The following is a 20,776-nucleotide window of genomic DNA, read 5'->3' as shown; positions in this document are numbered from 1 at the left end:
AAAAAATGGCAAATGGGCTAGAGGCTAAGGCATGCAGGGGAGCTCTGCAAGCTGGAAAGGAGGAAATCGGGTTCTTCTCCGGGGCCTCCAGAAGGAATGCAGCCCTGCCGACACCTTGATTCTAGGATCTGTAATCTCCAGAACTGTGAGATAATAAATGTGTGTTTAAAAAAAATAAATAAAAACAAAACAAAACAAAAAACCCAGTCCTCCATGCTGGCTTGGCCGCCCAAGCAGTCTGTCAAAATATATATTCGACTCTTGAGTATGTCAGCCAGACTATTAATGCTTTCATCGATTCCTATCATCTACCCAGTTGATTAACTGTCAAGTTGCTAAGGCGAATGCTGATGGTTCAGGGCCTAGAGCCCTGTGACATTCCTTTGGAGAGAGCCTGCGGTGGTCAAACTACCATTATCACAATGTTTTATGAAATTTCGAACATTCAGAAAAGTAAGGGGAAAAAGTACAATCAACAATCATACGCAAAGCACCCAGACTCTTCCATTAACATCTTGCATTTCCTTCCTGTGCGTGTGCGCGTATGTGTGCGTAATCTCCGCCTAGAAACATACCCTCCAGGAAAATTCAGAGATTGGCACACTTTCTCTGCAACATCCAGTCGTAGACAATACGTCATGAGTATGCTTGTGTTCCAATAAAACGTTATTTACAAACCCAACAGCAGCCCACAAGCCCAGGGAGTAACAAGAGCTTGCACATGGTGAAACTTTCTCCCAACAGGTTCAGCCACAGCCCCCGACGAGGAAGCCGTGCGGTGGGGTGGGGGGACCCAGGATGGGAAGCCAAGGGCAGTGAGCTGGGCACCCACCAGCTCCTCACAGGGAGTGGAAGCCCGAGGCCTGCCTCCAAGCTCCGGGTGAGCACTACCTGGAGGGGTGGGCGGCCAGGGCCCAGCGCCACTCTCTGCACCACAGCGCAGGGAACAAAGTGGGTTTAGGGTCAGTGGGCTCAAGATGGGATTGAGAGCAAGGCCCTCCCACCCCTAAGCCTCACTCTGCCCATCTGTAAGACGGTAGCAATGATGGGACCTGCCCCCCAGGCCCAGGTGGGGGGCAGCTGGGCAGCACGTGCTCACACGGTGAAGCGCTGCTGGGAAGAACAGATGAAACGTTCTATTTCCAAAAGGCGAATTTAACACCACCCAATTTCTATTGTGCCATTTGCTTGTAGCAGAGCCCATGTGGAAAAAAGAAAAAACAAGGAGAGAAGGAGGCAGGAGGAAGGCAGGCGTGAGAGCTTCCTGTGAAGTGGCCTGGTGCCGGCGACACCCACGGCCCGGGGCTGGCACCCCATCTCCCACACACCCAGACCCCGGACGCGCTTTTCCCCCGGATGTGAGCCCTGCAGCTGCAGCTCCGGCACAGCTCTCTAGCTGGTACTCTATCCCCATCTTTGTCCCCAGGCAGGTTGAGGCAGGTGCCTCGGGCCCTCCGTTTATGGGGTTCTCCTGTTAACAGGTGGGGGTTGATTCACGGAGAAACCACAGAAGTCGGGAGCTTATGTATCAGGTGAGAATTAGCACGCTTTTAACCCCACCCCAGGAGAGGACTTGATAGCGGTACTGGTCAGACATCCCCAAAGAGATGTGGGCCAGGTGCATAATCATGTTCCTGGGATGAACTGCGACAGCGACCAACCATGTGTCAGAGCTGCGTGTGTGCCCCCCCCCCATGTGCCCACTACACCCAGAGCCGCTTTGCTCTAACACACGTTGTCTTGACTTAGCCGCTTTATGCACACACGGGAAAGCACAGCTGCGTCCCAAGCCCTATGACTGTTCTCGGCGTGTTAATATGATTTTTGAACTTGCAGAAAAGAATTAAGAATAGTATAATGAGCAGCCCAGGTGGAGCAATTATTAGTGGTTTGCTGTATGTGCCTCCTATGTTCACACACGCACCTGTTACGGACAGTGGGCAGGGCCAGGCCATCTCAGAGGATGCTAAAGCAGACGCTCTGCCTGCAAGTGGTTCATCCCCCTAAAGTAATAGGATCACAGCTAACACAACTATGAGAACACTCCCCTCACTCCCAAACCCCAGCCCCTTTAGTAAATAAAGTTTTCATCCAAACTTTGATTTATTTCCCCGTCACGTTCACCTCCAACCACATGGACAGGATATACAACCAATAAAAATCTCCTGCTCTGCTGTCTGAGTATTTCTTAAATTGGCTTGCCTTCCCCAGACCGAGGCATCTTGCAGCCCCTAAATATTTACTGACCCTGCCCTGGGATCTGCATCAGTGATTCTGAGCAGCACCTGACCAGCAGCATCACCTTTGAACCTGTTAGAAATGCAAATTCTAAAATGAAATGAAATGAAATGATGAAATAAAATAAAAAAATAAAATAATAAAATAAAATAAAATAAAATAAAATAAAATAAAATAAAATAAAATAGAAATGCACATTCTCACACCCACTCCGGGCCAGCAGAACCAGAAGCTCTGCAGGTGGATCCTGCAGTCACTGGTGTGACCATCCACCCCCACCCCCACCTCCCCTCCTGGGGATTCGAAGGCAGGTTCTCACACCCTGAGAGCAACTGGAAGAATGGTCCCTCCGGTCAGGTGCTCCCTCCACCAGGGAAATAGCATAGAAATAAAATGAAAGGACGGGTTTTATTTTGTATGTACCTTTCGAAGTGAATTGGGAATATCTGAACTTCCTGCCCAAGTAATAACCGCGCGATACGCTCTGGCAAAGACTATTTCCGCCCCACCAACCACAGATGCAGAACCCAGGAACCTCTGCAAAAACATGGGATTCAGCTGTGACATGTCAAATTATGTCAAGATGCAATGAAGAAACAGAGCTAAAAATAGCACCACAAGGCTGAGCACGGAGGGCTCTGGTTCATCAGCGCCAGGACCAGAGAGACACGGCCTCCAGCCCCTCCTCAGGCCCCGAGAGGCCCCGGGCAGGAGGAAGGAGCTGCTCCGTCCATATGTCATGTGCCCTCGTGCCCACGACACCGCGGGGGCAAAGCGCAGGGCTCCAAGGGAGGCAGGAGTGAGCAGGTTGCTCCTGAGGAGGATACTTGATGGTTTAAAAATAGAATGTTCTGAGCGTACACGATATGAACAGTCACCCCGCGAGCAGAGCTATTGCGTTATGTAACGGCGATGTCATTAAAGTGAGACACGGGTCGCGGGTCGATAATGCAGGTCAACTGCTCCGCAACCGAAGAGTCTACACCAAAAACAAATCCAAACGAAAAACCCCACAGACACGTCTCTAGCCCTTGCGCGTAGAGAGAGGCCTGCGAAGTGCTGTGCTGCTGATGGGTGTGGCTCGGGGAGGGACACTAACGGCGGGGGGGGGGGGGGGGGGCGGGGGGTGGACAGAAACCGGCGACTCCACTGGGCCTTGTTCCTTTAGCTCGGCCCCTAAAAGCCGGGAGGTGAAACAGCAGGTCTCGCTGGCCGTGGTTGCTTCTGCGGAGGGTGGCACCTAAGTGACAGCTGAGACGGCTCCGGGACAACGTCGCCCTGCTCCTCCGCCCCAGCAAACGGTGGACCCCTGACGATTTCTGAATGAACTTCAAGCAGGCTGTTTTTCTGCTGACTGGGTTATTCTTAGAGTTTGGAAGTGGTGCCATCATTATGCATGTGCATAATTCCCTAATTCATCCTTGCAGAGCAGCATGCCCGGGACTCGGCACCACCGCCATGCAAATGCTAAATTACCACCCTGCCTCCCTACGCCACCCTCCACCTCCCCCACCCCGGCCCCCAGGAACAGAGCAAGCATTTCGGGGGAGGGGGGCTCTGCAGGCTGGCAACTAACTGCCCTCTCCGGGAGTCCCCGGGACTTCATTTCCCTCTGAGTCCAAAAACTTGCAGCTGAGCAGCACAGCGGGGTGCCATCGGGAACCAATTTTGCTTCCAGGAACTTTGCGCGACCCGTATTAACACTTGGAATCGGTTCCCCCATCCCCCTCTGCAGCCGCAGCTCCAAACAGCCAACCTCACTTGCAAGCCGGGTTTTTTTTTTCAGAATCCCGAACCCACAAAGGATACTAAACGTAAAAATGACAGAAAAGCAAAAAACGCGTGCTCCTCCCCACCTCCTGCCTCCCAGCCAGGAGTCCTCCCCGGTGGGGATCCCACAGGGACACGGACTCCTGCTCCAGCAGCAGCGTTTATTCCAAACACGAAATGAAGGTTTCAATCTCCGACGTCGGAAACCTCCCCTACTTTAAATTTTTACGAAACCCCGGCTTTCGAATAGAACCCCCACCCCCCCAAAAAAAAAAAAAAAAAAAAAGAACCCCCACCCCGTGCTGTCAAAATGCACATCGGGGACAATCTATTATTTCCTGGAAATTTTCTTACAGGCTGGAGATGAAAAGGCATCCAGGTGGAATTTTTATTTTTAGCCCAGAAGGAATAGGGTCAAAATAACATTCACGTGGAAACAAAAGAGCGGGGCTTTGTAGCGGATCCGGGGCTGCCAGCAAACGCTGGCCTGCTCCACCAGAGGCATGGAGAGGACTTGGGGTTTTTTTTGGGGGGGGGGAGCGGACAGCACCCATCCCTCAGCCCAGACTCCAGACATGGACATTTGATTCAAGGGCGCCAACAGTGCCATTCTCCGGCTGCCCCTGCTGCTGCTAACGCTTGCAAAGCCTTGGACTTTTAGAGCCCCTGCACCCCCCACCCTGCCAAGAGATGCCCACCGCTCTCCCTCCCCCGCATGTCTGGGAGCACTCCACTTACCTTATGGTCAAAGAATGGGGCTGAACTACAGTCCTCATCCTCCCAGGAAACTCCGTCTCCCTGCGGGCTCCTGGATCCTGTCCCCCTAAACCTCTCCTGGAGGTAGGGCTTGGCAGAGAGCCCCCGCAGCACTCAGGACGAGCTCAGCTCCCAAAGAACCTCCAACCCCCAGCCCGGCACGACACTGCAATTGTCAGCAAGCTCCTGTCTGCCTTTTGGGGCTGAACACCGTTATTATCTGTAAACATTTTTAAATATAGACATTGCAGGAGTACGGGCTTGGGGTGGGGTGAAGAGGGCCGCTCGGGGCTGAGGAGCCAGCTCAGGGGACCACGCACCAGGCCCCAGGCCCCACCAAGCCCCCCGCTCTGCTCAGTGCCACGATGTGTCACCCAGCGCTGGCAGGACACCGCTCAGGCCAGCAGCGGGCCGGAGCCTGGCAAAAATCGCCAAACCACAGTCTGAAATCCCACCTACAAAACCCACCGTGCCAGCAATCTCTCCTGGCCTCAGGCAAGGGCCACTGGGTATGGCGACCCTCTCCCTTGTCCCCGAGCCCTGGCGCTGCCACATTGACCTTGGGGAGAGGGCACCTCGGCCGTGCAAAGTCGGGAGCCAGCTGCTGCAGTCTTAGACCAGGGAGGCTGCCCAGAGCCAAGCCCCAGGGAGCACGGCCGAGGACGGGATTCAGAGCTGCGGGACGCCAGTGAGAAGGGGCCCAGGGCAGGGTTTCCCAAGCTCAGCCCCACTGCTGCCTGGGGCCACATGCTTCTCTGCTGTGGGCCCGGCCCGTGCACTGTCATAGGATGCTAGGCGGCCTCCCTGGTCTCTCCCCACTAGATGCCAGGAGCACCCCCCACCCCACGGTGACAACCAAAGTGTCTCCAGACATCACCCATGTCCCCTGGGGGCAGAGCTGCCCTGTTGAGAACCTCTGGGCTACAGAAAGGCAGCTGTGGGTCTGAATCAGGAACTGCATGACTGTGTGAACTTGGGATTCGCTCCTCTGGGCCTCAGTGTTCTCATCTGCAAAGTGGGCAGTAGGGCCATGAAGAACTGAGCCCAGGCCCAGGGCGGATGAGTGGAGCTCTCACCCAGAGGGGCCCAGACACTTCCTGCCCAGGAGAGGGGCCGGGCTCTGCGGCCACATGCTGCAGCCGGGCATCACTCCCCTGTGCACTTCTGCTCACCCAACTGTGCAAGGGCACGCTCCCCAGGCCGGGTGAGCTGAGCTGAGCTGAGGTATGCGGAGTGCCATCGCACAGCAAAGGAGCTGGGGGAGGGGGTTCCAGAGGGCGGAGGAAGGCAATCCTGAGGGCAGGACTCCTGGGAGAGCCAGGTCCCCTCTGAACTGTCCCTGGGTGAGCATGTGAACCCTGAACATTTTTCCAGAGTTATTCCACATTTAGGGTCTTTTTGGAAACCTCTAATTCCAGGAGCCAATGATAGGTTGCTCTTGCCTTTTAGAAAAGAGAACTTGGGGATCCCTGGGTGGCGCAGCGGTTTGGCGCCTGCCTTTGGCCCAGGGCGCGATCCTGGAGACCCGGGATCGAATCCCACGTCGGGCTCCCGGTGCATGGAGCCTGCTTCTCCCTCTGCCTATGTCTCTGCCTCTCTCTCTCTCTCTCTGTGACTATCATAAATAAATAAAAAAAATAAATAAAAATAAAAAAAAAAAGAAAAGAGAACTTGCCCTGCTGATGACACCTCTACTCCATCTTGCCTGGGAGCTGCTGCGCACTTACCACTGAGGCTGGCAGCCCATCTCTGCCCCTTCCAGGGGGAGGGAGAGCAGAGGACCGAGACCCCAGCTGAGGGCAGACGGCGGAGGTTTAACCTGGTTGCTTTCCCTCACCTCCCGCTCAAGGTGTTTCTAGAGGCAGCACAGGGCTTCCAGGCCTCTGGAACAGCGTGGTCTCTCTGCCAGGCCCCGTGCAGAGGCCTTGCAGCCCTACCTGACCTCACCCTCACGCACGGGAGTCCCAAGGGCAGGCACTTCTATGATCCCTCTGTCTGGTGAGGAAACTGAGGCTCAGAGAGGTAGAGTGAGCGGCCCAAGGCCACTCATTAGGAGGTGGCTGGGGAGGGTCACAGACACTACCTCTGACTCTGAGCCTGAGTGTGACCCTCTGTGGCTCTAAAACAACAGCACCCAGGGAAACTGAGTCACTGCCCCAGCTCAGACACAAGTTCCAAACAAAGCCTGGAGCAAGTCCTGATCCCGGGGAGTAGAATTCCAGGGGTCCATTCCAGGTGCCTTCACTCCCCAGGGGCCCCTCCAAGCCAACTGAGCCCTTGTCCCATGCTGAGCCCCAGAACTGGCTGTGAGCAGGTGCAAGAGAACCCAAAGCCTTCTTCCCCAGCCAGGTCACTGAGTCACGCGTGGTTAACCACAGAAACTCCCTCAGCACAGTGCCAGCCTCCCCGGAGGCAGTCGGCACCCTGGGGCTAGTTTCCATGAGGATGATCCATTGCCAGACTCCCCCCACCTGTATTTCACGAGCCCATCTACTGCCAGGAACTGCCGATATCAGGTCGTCTGAATCCTCGCAAGAGGCCAGGGATGGAGGAACTCTCCCCATCCCACAGAGGGGGAAACTGAGACCAGAGGCAGCTCAGGAGGCAGCAGGGGGGGGGGGCGGGGTTACTGGACCCCGCCTTCCGACATTCCTGCCACTGTAACACACGAACCCTGAGAAGACAAACGGATTAGGGTTGTCCCAGAAAGATACCCCGAGAGCTCCAAGTTTATTGAAATCCATATACCATATTGACTCGGGTGTCAGGAGCCACACGTGAAGTGGGGTGCCCTCCTGCCCCCAGATACCTCACAATTCACTGGAACAGACATAGCCCATCTATCAGCAACTCACCCCAGCTCCTCCTCCAGAGTCTCCCTTTCTCTTCCACCCCAACCCCTCTGACTCCAGCCCAGACTGAGCCACGCTCACCTGTCGCCTGGAAGCCCCCACGGGCCTCCACCTGTCTCCCCACTAACGGAGAGCTGCCCTGGTGTCCATCTACCCCAGCAAACCCCCTGCATCCTCTGGGGCGTGTGGATCAGAGGGCAGACCTCCTCCACACATGGCTGAGGAACCGGATGGCAGAGGGTGGGGAGGCCGGGAGGGAGCTAGATTCCAAAGTGCACAGTCGTGCCCACAGAGAAGAGAGGCGGTGTGGGCTGCTCACACGCCATTGGTTCCACGCACCGAGTCCGGGCAAGGTCCACTCAATGCTCACATCCCAGAAGGTGCCCCATCGCTGTCCCGAAGTCTAGGTGAGCCAGAGGGACCAGAAGGGCACGCAGGATGCCTGCGGTCACACTAACACGCACAGAGCATCGGGCGCCCCGGCCCAGGACCACTGCTCCCAGATCAGGACTCCGCTCCTGACCCCGCGTGAGGGCACCTCGTTCACAGCCCCAGACAGGCGGGTGTTATTATCGCCTCCACTTTAGGGATGGGAAACTGAGGCAGCGGGTGCCCACAGTGATGAAGCTGAGCGCAGCTTCTCAGTCCGAGCACCACGGACACGGGGGCCGTGCGGGTCTCTGCAGCGGGGCTGCCCCGTGGGTCAGACGGCGCTCAGCAGCGCCCGGGGCTGCCCCGGTCCGTGCCGACAGAGCTGCCCCCGCCCCGGCTGTGACGACCCCAAATGCCTCTGGATGCGCCAAAGCCGCTGCCGGTGGAGACACCAGGGTGTCAGAGGTGGGGGGGGGGTGGCCTTTGCCTCTCGCTGGGGTCTCAGACTTCTTTCCACTGGAAAACAGGTAACAAGAGGAGCATTACTGGCCCCTGGAACGCATCCCGTCTTCCCGATCACTTTCCGCCGTGGGCGCTCCCCTGGCCAATGGCAGCAAGTGACGCCCGCCCGACCCCCGCCCAGACGTGGTCACTCATGAAGGCCGTGCCCACAGCCACAGCGTCTGGGCTTGCTCACGCGGAATTTCAGGAAGCATCTAGAGCCGTGGTCTGGAGGACCCTGTTCAGACTAAAAGGCCAGGCAAGGAACAGTGGCCAGGTGTGAGTGCTCCACGCAGGTAAGTGCTCCTCCCAACGGGTAGGACGGGTCCTCCCCGAGGCAGGCCGACAGCACTCGGCTGTTTTTCCTTCTGTATTTACCCACCGGCCCCTCCAAGTAGGACTCTCAGCAAAGAAAACGAAGCAGGGAACAAAACAGAAACCTAGTCTTTATGGAACGGACAGTCTGGCAGCCCAGCAATGCCAGAGCGCTGAGGTTTACAGACCAAGCCAGAAAATCCAGATGTTTAGGTGAAATACTGAAACTGTTTTTCTTTCTTTCCTTTCTTTCAATTTTAATTTCAGTCACTCAGCACAGTCTAACATTAGTTGCAGGTGCACAGTATAGAGATTCAGCGCTTGCACACATCGCCCGGCGCTCGTCACGACAGGTGCCCCCCTTCATCCCATCACCTCTTCCCCCAGCCCCCACCCACCTCCCGTCTGGTGACCAGCAGTACGTTCCCTGTTTCCGAGTTTAACTCTCTCTTTTTTCTGCTTTGCTCATTTGTTTTGTTTCCTAAATTCCACATATGAGCAAAATCATACGGTGTGTGTCTTTCTCTGACTTATTTTACTTAGCATGATTCTCTCTAGACCCATCCATGTCAGTGCAAATGGCAAGATCTCTTTCTTTTTCATGGCCGAGTAATATTCCCTTCGTATATACACCACAACTTCTTTATCCATTCATTAGGCAATGAACATGGGCTGCTTCTATAAAAAATGCTGCGTTAAACACAGGGCTGCATATGTCTTCTCCAACTGGCTGTATTCATATTCTCTGGGTAGATACCGAGCAGTGGAATTACTGGATCATATGGCAATTCTACTTTTAATTTTTGGAGGCACCCCATTCTGTCCTCCCAAGTGACTGCACCAGTTTGCATTCCCACCAACAGCGCACGCGGGTTCCCCTTTCTCCACATCCTCCTCAAAACCTGGTGTTTCTTGTGCTGTTAATTTTAGCCATTCTGACAGGTGTGAGGTGATACCTCAGTGTGGTTTTGATTTGTATTTCCCTGATGATGAATGATGTGGAGCATCTTTTCATGCGTCTGTTGACCATCTGGATGTCTTCTCTGGAAAAATTGTCTGCTCATGTCTTCTATCCACTTTTAATTGGATTATTTGGGGTTTCTTGATGTTGAGTCTTATAAGTTCTTCATATACTTTGGACACTAGCCCTTTATCTGATATGTCATTTGCAAATATCTTCTCCCATTCACTAGGTTGCTTTTTCAGTTTTGTTGATGGTTTCCTTCGCCGTGTAGAAGCTTTTTATTTTGATGTAGTCCCAAAAGTTTATTTTTACTTTTGTTTCCCTCTAGACATGCCTCAGGAGACATGTCTAGAAAGAGGTTGCTATGGTCAATGTCAGAGAAATTACTGCCTGTTCTCTCTTCTCAGATTTGTATGATGTCAGGTCTCATGTTTAGGCCCTTCACCCATTTTGAGTTTATTTTTGTGCATAATCTAAGAAAGGGTCAAGTTTCATGCTTTTGCACTTGGTTGTCCAGTTTCCCCAGCACCATTTGTTGAAGAGACTGTCTTTTCCCCCATTGCATAGTCTAGCCTCCTCCGTGGAAGATTAATTGACCACATAATTATGGGGTTTACTTCTGGGCTCTCTATCTGTTCCGTTGATCTATGTGTCTATTTTTATGCCAGTACCATCCTGTCTTATTTACAACAGCTTTGTAGTGTATCTTCAAATCTGGGACTGTGATACCTCTAGTTTTGTTCTTCTTTTTCAGGGTTGCTTTGGCTCTTCGGGGACTTTTGTGGTTCCAAATAAATCTTAGGATGATTTGTGTTAGTTCTGTAAAAAAGTGTAGTTAGTATTTTGATAAGGATTCCACTTATCCATAAGGTAGTATGGACATTTAACAATATTTGCTCCTCCAATCCATGAGCAGGGACTATTTTTTCACTTGTCAGTGTCATCTTCTATTTCTTTCATCAGTATTTTACACTTTTCAGAATACAGGCTTTCCACCCCTTTGGTTACATTTATTCCTACATATTTTATTATTTTTGATGTAGCTGTTAATGGGATTATTTTATTAATTTCTCTTTCGGCTACTTCTTTATTAGTGTATAGAAATACAATGGATTTCTATATATTGAAAATCCCTCAACTTTTCAATGTTCATTCCATTAAACACACACATACACACACACACATAAACACACAGTGTTCAGGCCAAATCAAGCAAGTCTATAGGCTAACGTTGGCCCATGGGCTTCCTGTTTTAAACCTTGGGTTTCTACCTTAGTTTCTACCAGATTTAGAGAAGAACAGGACCAAGCCACCTTTGTGGGCTGCTTCTAGATCTGGTGGCTTCCAATCCAGGCTTAAAAGAGAAAGGAGAAAGTATGATAGCTTCGGGGAAAGTGTGATCCTGTGTTTTACTTTCCCTGGCCAGGAGAGGGGAGGCTCACCGAGCATGGAGCTGCCCCCTGGCCCTTATCACGAAACATATGGATGGTCAAGTCTCCCACTTGCCTGGGCGAAGGAAGCCACATATGGAAGGCCAAATATTCTGGAAATCTCTTCCAGTTGGCTCCCATGATTTTCCATGCTGGGAAGGAAAGCTAAAAGAGGGAGAAAGCTCAGAATAAGCAGAAGGAGAACCACGTGGCTCTCCACAGACCAAATGTTCTCTTTCCCTGGACCAAGGGAGGAGCTGATGGGTATTGGGGCAGCCCCTCAAGGTCACTCAGAAGAGAGCACATGGGCACACACAGTACATCTCCAGCCTCCAGCTTGGGAGCAAACACGTGAGTCTACAAAGAAGAACAGGAGGGAGGCCATTGTACTTGTGCAGGTGCAAGGAGCATGTGGGTCCAGCCAGCGAGGTACGGTGAGGATGGGAACACCTGGGCACATCTGGGAGATATTTTGGAGATAGAAACCACAAGACCATCCTGGACTATGGACCCATAAACATCTAACCACATGGAAGCTGGCATGTACCTCAGGTTATAGGTACCAGCACCCGTGCTGTCGAGGGTCAGTACGCGTACTAACCACCAGCCGTCCAGGATGGAAACATGGAAAATGCCTGCTCCAGCACTTCCCCTCTCCTGAGAAGGCCAAGTGCAGAGAGAACAGGGAGGCATGGTGGAAACCGTGTCTCTACACTGAAAGTGTTGAGGATACGTGGTGCTGGACCACACGGGAGGCTGTTTCACAGGGAAAAAAGGGTCTTTTGACTCAAAATTCCTGGCCAATCTCCAGCTCTGGGAAGGCTATGTATGCATCTCTGAACTTGACCCAGATCAGTGAGATCCAGGGCTTTGCTCACACCCTCCTGAGAGGGGACCTGCCCTGACAACCACATCTGAAACAGGCCTTGCCACTCGCCTTGTCCTTGCTGGGCTTGGCTGACCTCCTGGAACTCCCTGCCCCCTGACATATCACACACTGGTCATGCACTGGTCACAGGACACACCCTCCTGAGACGGCAAGGGACTCATACACTCAGAACGTATGAGGTACTCAGTAGGTGTTTGTGGACAGATAAAGAGATGGACTAATGAACCCTCCAATGGAGGCAGGTATCAACACGAGAATGTCGTGAAAGGCAATTCAGGTTGAAAAAGTGAACAGGAGCAACTCAAATGTTCATCAGCTGATGAATGGATAAACAAAATGTGGTCCATCCATACCGTGGAATATTATTTAGCCACAAAAAAGGAATGAAGCTCTGATACACGCTACTCACGGATGAGCCTCAAAATCATTAGGCCACACAAAAGAAGCCAGTCATAATGGCCATGTATGGCATGATTCCATTCACATGAAATGTGCAAAGAAGGAAAATCTACAGAGACAGCAAATTGGTGGCTGGTGGGAGCTGGAGGAGGGGGTGGGGAGTGATTCCTAATGGGCCCAAGGCTCCTTTTCTGGGGGAAGATGGGGGTTCTAAAACTGATTATGGTGATGGCTGCACAATTCTGTGAATTATGAAAACCACGGCATAGTACGTTTTCAATAGGTAAATAGGTACGGATTTTATCATATGGTAAATTTTATCATATAATATGGGCTATATTTCAGTAAAGTTGATACCAAAAAAAAATCTAAAGAAAATTTCGGGGTGCCTGGGTGGCTCAGTCAGTTGAGCCGGACTCTTGATTTCAGCTCAAGGCATGGTCCTGAGATTGAGCCTGGTGTCAGGCTCTGCACTGGGTGTGGAGCCTGCTTAGTTTTCTCTCTCTCTCTGCCTCTCTGCCCTTCTGCCCCTCCCTACCCCACCCCCTGGCTCACATGCACATGTGTGCTATCTCTCAAAAAAAAATTATGATCATAAAAAAAAGAAAAAACAAAACAAAAAAGAAAGAAAAAGAAGATTCCCAAGGCAGCTCGTCCATGGGTCAGATGCTCTCAATTTGGAAGCTACATCCTGAGTTTGAATTAGGCAATAAGGAAAGCAGCCCTAATTACTTTGCATCCCCAGGTGATCGGTAATTAACTCCACCTTTGGTTGCTTTAAAAAAAAATAGTTTGAGACCTAGAATGCTAAGAAATCTCATGGCCACTCATGATGTCATCATTGGCTTTTCACTGAACACCTCCTCAGTGCAAGTGCATACCGAGAGCTCTCCCTGCAACCCCAGGGTAGACAGTCTTCGTCCTCATTTCACAGAGGCTGAGAGGTTGAGGCTCCAGGCTGAGGTCACAGACACCTCTGTAGCAGGTCCATTTTATCTACCTTTGCATGTGAGCTGCACCAAATTTCCTTCTCCCCATCCCCACCCCGTGAAGCTCTCTCTTCCTCCCCCTCCCTCAGGCCCTGGTATCAAAGCCACAGTGGACTGGATTCATCTTTGTGATTTTCTGCTTACGTCACCCCACGTCCCTATCATCTTTGCTCAACATCCCCCTCCTCCAAGGCTCAGGACTTGCAGCTCCACCAGTCCCCATCTCTGTCCATCATCAGCTTGTCCTGGCCATGGCCCCGGGGCCACAGGAGTCCAGCCAGTCTTGTCTCCTCCCGACCATCACCCATATGAGGACCAGTCCACCCCCTGGCATCATGAGTCCTTGACATTCTCAACACCAACCCCACCTCCAATCATCAGGACCATGGCCAACACGGAGACGGCTGCCCCCACATCTGCCTCCCGACTGAAAACGTGAAGCCCTTGTGTCTCACCGCCCCCAAGACCTCCCACCCCTCCACCCACAGAGCCCTCGGGGCCACACGGGCTCTCTCTCCTGCCTTCAGCCCCTCAGCCAGCTCCTCCCAGGTGTTGTTTCCATCCAGTTCAATCTGAGCCCCCCTGCTCAGCGTGTCCGACCAGCATTCGAGGCTCAATATGCCCCTGCCCTCCACCACAACCTCCTTGCCCCTGCCATCTGCTTTTTCTCATTTCTGCTCCCAGGCACATAGCTTAAAAGCTTCTGCAAAATCACAATACCGTGCTCTACAACAAATTCATTTTATTTGACTTCAGCTGGGTATTGAGTACCTGCAGGTTCTCTACTCATTCCCAGATGATTTTCTATCCCATTTTCCAGTTCTCATGGGGGTGCAGTGAAATCAAACCCCTTTGTGCACTGCTGATAGCACATCCCTAACACAATGGCAATCCTGCATTATTTTTCAAGAGGCATAGAACATTTAACTTCTTAAATTCGTGTCTCGGACTCTACCCTGAAGAAAAAAATCCAAAATACAGAGAACACTACATGCATGAAGGCTTTACCATTTTATTAGTAATCACACTGAAACATCTGAAGCATTGAAAATATCCAACAGAAGGAGGACCAGTTAAGTAAATTTTACTGAAGCAGATATTCTACTGAAATACTGCCTATGCCTGCATTTTGGAAACAAAACTTCAATTTAGGCTACTTGAAATAAGCTCTTTTATTTGATTACCAAATAAGACAAAGCGAACCAGGTGCAAGGCAAGCAGATTGTACTCTCAGGGCAGAAGGTGAGAGTGAGCATGTAACGCACACACAAGGGGACAGAATGTGAAAGCACCAGGAGACCCCACAACCAGACTGAAGTAGTTAGCAGGAGGACATTCACTCTCCTCTCACGAACAGCAGGGCAGAGGCTTCACAGGCAGGGCCTGGTTCTCGGGCCTGACTTAGGAAAGGTGGCATCCACCTGGTTGGCAGAGGACGTCTGGTACTTCCAGTGAGTGCTGGAGGTTAAGACGTGAATCAAGGTCTTAGCAACTTAGCAATCCTGGGACATACAAGACGGTGGGCAAGCAGCCCTTCGGCCTCGGCTGAGGTTGAGGAAGGGATAAAAGCCTGATCCCATGGTTTCTGCATTAACCACGAGCGAGCTCCCTGGGACCAGAGAAGAATGCTTGGAGGCTGAGGATGGGCTGTGGGTCAAGGCTGAGATTCAGTGGAGAGTAGGCTGGGTCGGGTCCTAGGATCCAGACTGGCTCGGTGATGAAACTGGGCCAGGAAAGAAGTACGAGAAGAGAAAGAGGAGGGCCAGGGCCAGGGTCCTAAGGAGGCTGAGGGCAGGCAGGACTGTACTGGTGAGCTGGCTGCTGGAGGTTAACTCTGGAGAAGAACCGTTGTGCGTGACGCAAGGATCCGGGGTCGGCTCCTGCAGGTGGGTTGCCGAAGGAACCAGCTACCAACTGGACTCCTCAGATTAATCAAATTAAAAGTTCATCACTGCTCCCTTTGTGGATTTTGCACTTCCTTGCCCTCTTGCTGTGGGGGAAACTTGTCTTTCTCATTCTTTTGCTTATTATTTCCCGTCAAGCATCATTTTCCCAGGCTGCTAAATAAAGTATATCCTTAACAAGGAAGACTCTACAAGTAAGTGAGGTTCTTCTCTCCTAAGTGTTCAGGAAACGGAGCGGAATCACAAGAACACAAGCACTTCTCAAGAACCGCTGCTCAAGAGACAAATGGAAGTTCGAACAAGCATCATACAATCCCAGACATCCTCTTGTTCAGGTATTCGGTAAAAGAGAGAATAGGATCCTCATCCATAATTGTTCCATGAAAGGTAAACACAAAACAAAAACCAGGCTGGTTTTCCAGTGAGCACCTTCTAGCACTACCTGGTTCTTTCTGTGGCCCGAGCACTACTCGGCTTTGCCCCCAGGGCACAACCCAAGGAGCTCAGTGTACCCAGCTAGAGAGAGGCCGAGCTGGTCGGTGCCGAGGGGCTCAGCGGAACCCAGCACACCACTCAGCAGGTCCCGCCGTCACCGAACTGAGCCTCCATCTGCGCAGAAGTTTCCAGAATAGCTTGCACTAGGTAAGGGTGAGCTGAAAGGGTTTCAGGGTAGAATAAACAACAAAAGGTCAACCCAAGGTGAACCGCAACTGTCCCTCCACCTGCTTATTCACCCACGCCCACGTCAACATACGTCCCCGGCTCGGCGGCCCTGCACCTCTGGGCTGGTCTGTCCAACCTGCGTATTTACCCAGTCACTCAGCCAGAAAGCTGGAGCCGTCCTTAGGAATGCCTCCCCCAGCAGCACCCCCAGATGCATGTCTACCTGGAACCTCAGAACGAGACCTCCTGCTCACCCTCCTGCAAGTCCCTTGCACACCCAGTTCTCTCGCCTGAACACGATCCTGATCCTTCTCTCATCTCCCACCTGCCACTCCTCATCTGAGGAATGCTGCTTCTCCGGGGGGGGGGGGGAGGGTCTTCAGGGGAAAGCCTGCTTCCCGGGGAGACCACCTCTGTCCCCACTCCTACCACAGACTGGATCACGGCTCCCTCTTAGCTGCCCCACCGTGTCCTGAGCTTCCTCACACATTCCCATCTATGACTGCTTGTCCACTACCCGTCTCTCCTCTAGACCTCAAGGGTAGAGCTGTCTCCGATTTACCCCCATGGCCCCAGTGCCTCGCACGGTCTAGCACACAGGGGCTGAGAGAATGAATAAATGAATGAATGAATGAATGAATGAACACAGGTGCACACGGAAAGCCCCTTGAATACATGGTTTCTGTCTCCAATGGTGTCCTATGCAGCACTGAGTACCATATGCCACCACGATCCCCTTTGGCAGGGGTCAAGAGAAAGTGACCCAACTGAAAGCAATCCGACCAGAAGACAGTGGGCCCACCGCAGGCAGGCTACTGCTGGTGGTCACCTTGTGGAAGAGGAAAGACAGGGCAGGTTTGGGTTTTGCACCACCTAACTGCTGAAGCCGGTCATGCAAACAGGTGAGATTTCCATCTGATTAGACATCCTGAAAACTCCCACCGAGAGGCAGGTCTGTCACTCCATGGCCAGCCTGAAGTCTGAAGGAGCCGAGGCCACAAGCACGTAGGAAATAACACGTATGGGCCTCTTTGGCCACAGAAAGAACACCCTACGGAAGGCCAAGCCAGACACCTTTCCAACATAGTTAAGAAGATTTGGCCAACACATTCACGGACACAGGCTGCAGGCGTGGGGGCCAAAGAACCAAGTTCTAAAACAAGGATGCTGGCAGTTATTCAGGGAGCATCATGATGGAAATGACCACTTGGAATTATCCTTACTATAGGGAATGACTTTGGAATCACACACCACACCCGGCAATAAAAGAACAGCGTGGCTGGAAAAGACCACTTTCTTTGGCTCAAACTTCCTTAATTCTGAGCAAAGTCACAGTACCTGGGTGAGGTTAGTAGATCATGGCCTCAGCCTCAAGCCTAACTTTCTCACATGACTGGATAATAAGAGACTTTGGAAAACCTGGACAATCCACTGTCTGCTTGAAAATTCTGAAATTTGACATCAGGAAAATGAGAATCAGTGTGAAGAGACATAGTCAAACAGAGCCTTAGGCCGCCACCTACTCTTCCTCATCCATCAGAATTCTGAAAGAGTAAAAGACATCAGTAAGGTAAATAAAAAGTATCCCCTGGAGATGAAGTCATGATCCCCTGAATTCCCTTCTCTATAATTTTCTCAGGCAAAGCAATGACTATTATAGCGTTTTTTTTTTAATTGACTAAATTAGAGATGTTTCTTAAAACAACTCACTTTCTGGCTCTCCAAGAGAACGATGTCCTTACTGTGTATATGCAGTGTTTACATATGACTAACATGAGCATGAAATTCAGGGAATGGAAACAAGTGATAGAAGACATTATTTAAGGAGTTTGGCAGCTGACTGCTCTCAGCCCTGACAGAACAATGACAGGATAGGAGGAAGGAGAAACAAAATGATATTTTAGTGAATTTTGGATGGCCAGATAACAGATCAGAACATGTAGAAGCCTGGTCACCGAGTGCGTTTTCACCCACAGGTAAAGGAAGAAAACAGAAAGAAACACCACCCTGCAATGTGTGGTGCCTTCCCCCAGTAAAAGGAAGAAGTCCCCTGAAAGTGGGGGGCTGAGGAGGAAACTCAAGAGAAATCCATCCTGGAAATTCCAGGGTTCAGCCACTGAAGTCTGAGGGCATGAGAATGTGTGTGGCAGGGAACTCCATCAAGGCGCTGCAGGCCTTCACTAAGTGTAAGACAGTTGGAGTCTCCCAAGTCAGGAAGCAGTTGGCAGCCACAGAAGAGCTCTCCAGGGGGACCGGTGAGCAACAGTAATACTCCATGACCCCTACTTTCTGCTAGCTAGGCTGTTTCAAGTGTCAGAAGGCTGGCAGCTCAGAGGTTAAGCACTAGAAAACTTAGGCTCGGAGCTCAGATAAGCACTTGCAGCCAGCAGTGAACCAAATCAGAATAAAGCTACAGGAGAGCCCAGACTCAGCTCAACTACAAACAAACTTGACTCAGGGCTCCAATTTCGAGAGCCTGAAAGAAGAGGAATATACTGTTATTGATACAAAATGTCTGACATGTTCACATTCCCACCAACAGTGTAAGAGGGTTCCCCTTTCTCCGCATCCTCTCCAACATTTGTGGTTTCCTGCCTTGTTAATTTTCCCCATTCTCACTGGTGTGAGGTGGGATCTCATTGTGGTTTTGATTTGTATTTCCCTGATGGCAAGTGATGCAGAGCATTTTCTCAGGTGCGTGTTGGCCATGTCTATGTCTTCCTCTGTGAGATTTCTGTTCATGTCTTTTGCCCATTTCATGATTGGATTGTTTGTTTCTTTGGTGTTGAGTTTAATAAGTTCTTTATAGATCTTGGAAACTAACCCTTTATCTGATACATCATTTGCAAATATCTTTTCCCATTCTGTAGGTTGTCTTTTAGTTTTGTTGACTGTATCCTTTGCTGTGCAAAAGCTTCTTAACTTTGATAAAGTCCCAATAGTTCATTTTTGCTTTTGTTTCTTTTGCCTTCATGGATGTATCTTGCAAGAAGTTACTGTGGCCGAGTTCAAAAAGGGTGTTGCCTGTGTTCTCCTCTAGGATTTTGATGGAATCTTGTCTCACATTTAGATCTTTCATCCTTTTTGAGTTTATCTTTATAGCAGCAATGTCCACAATAGTCAAACTGTGGAAGGAGCCTCGGTGTCCATCGAAAGATGAATGGATAAAGAAGATGTGGTTTATGTATACAATGGAATATTCCTCAGCCATTAGAAATGACAAATACCCACCATTTGCTTCGACGTGGATGGAACTGGAGGGTGTTATGCTGAGTGAAATAAGTCAATCGGAGAAGGACAAACATTATATGGTCTCATTCATTTGGGGAATATAAATAATAGTGAAAGGGAATAAAAGGGAAGGGAGAAGAAATAGGTAGGAAATATCAGAAAGGGAGACAGAACATGAAGACTCCTAACTCTGGGAAATGAACTAAGGGTGGTGGAAGGGGAGGAGGGTGGGGGGTGGGGGTGAATAGGTGACAGGCACTGAGGGGGGCACTTGACGGGATGAGCACTGGGTGTTATTCTGTACATTGGCAAATTGAACACCAATAAAAAATAAATTTATTATTTAAAAAAATGTCTGACATGTAGTAAAAAAAATTAGATATTGTGAAAAAGTGAGGAAATATGATGATGCTTGATCATGAGAGGAAAGAGATGATAGAAGAAGAACCTAAAATACTTTAGCTATTGAAATGGTCAGATAGAGACTTTAAAATAACCATGGTAAAAATTCTAAAGTATAGTGTGTGAAAAATAATAGTATGCCTGAAGGGATGGAGAATTGAAACACATAGAAACTAAGAGAAAAATCCAAATGGAAATGCTAAAATGAAAAATGCAATATCAGGAATGAAGAATTCATTAGATAGACTTACTGGCAGACTAGGCAAAGCAATGGAAATGATCAGTGAACTTGAAGACAGGTATAGAAGGCCAGTAGCTGATAGCAACAAGATAAATTGTAGACCTGCTAGTTCATCAGAAAAAGAGCTAAGATGAGCCCTCTTAGCCAAAAATTAGCCTCAAAAATAATTTTGCAAAGGGGATCCATATTTAACTGGATCAGACTGTAGAGCAATATACACCCGTGGGCACTGACAAAAATAATAGAGCAATCAGGTGACAATTAGTGGAGCCCAATAGCTTGGGGTGATGACAGCAAAGGCAAACAGATTAACAGAGAAATTAGGGGGAGAGGCCAGCCATCCAATAGAGATCTGCTAAAACTACTGTCATATGAGAGTGCCTATGCACATCCCCGAGGCTGCATCCTTTGCGAAGAAACACCAAAGGCTGTGGGGACAAATAAACGCCAAAATGGCCTATTTAAGTCACAAGACATAAACAAACAAGCCCAACGGAAAGGGAAACCAATATTCAGAGTTGCTAAGGTGTATTATCTAAAACATCTAATTAAAAAATACACTATGTGTAAACAAATAGGAAAATGTGACCAACACATAGGAAAAGAGCAGACAATGGAAACAGTTTATGAAAGAGGCCAGATGTCAGACTTAGCAGATAAAGATTTCCAAGCAGTTCTAAAAAATAGGTTCAAAGAACTGAAGGAAACCATACTTAGACAGGAAATGAGAGGTTTAACAGCAATGTCTTATTTAAAAAAAGGAATGTCAATAAAGAGAAATTATTTAAAAGAATCAAACGGAAACTCTGTAATAGAAAGTTACAGTAACTAAAATAAAAAATTTACTAGAGCAGATCAAC

General features: G+C 50.2%; 1 protein-coding gene across 3 annotated transcripts in view; it reads right to left on the bottom strand.

Annotated features, from left to right (window-relative positions):
- PHACTR3 (phosphatase and actin regulator 3) overlaps positions 1 to 20,776 on the bottom strand; it is a 210,263-nt gene that overhangs the window by 143,378 nt on the left and 46,109 nt on the right. Inside the window, exon 1 of one of the 3 annotated variants that reach the window (XM_072801614.1) lies at positions 4,747 to 5,321. The exons of the other annotated variants lie outside the window; for them this stretch is intronic. The gene's annotated coding sequence lies outside the window, so the exon portion shown is untranslated. Of the gene's footprint in view, positions 1 to 4,746; positions 5,322 to 20,776 lie in introns of those variants that run through there. 3 annotated transcript variants of the gene reach the window in all.

The sequence above is a fragment of the Canis lupus genome, chromosome 26 (assembly GCF_048164855.1).
Source record: "Canis lupus baileyi chromosome 26, mCanLup2.hap1, whole genome shotgun sequence".
Taxonomy (NCBI): domain Eukaryota; kingdom Metazoa; phylum Chordata; class Mammalia; order Carnivora; family Canidae; genus Canis; species Canis lupus.
The sequence above is the reverse complement of the archived record's forward strand: the minus strand, read 5'-3'. Positions and strand labels throughout refer to the sequence as shown.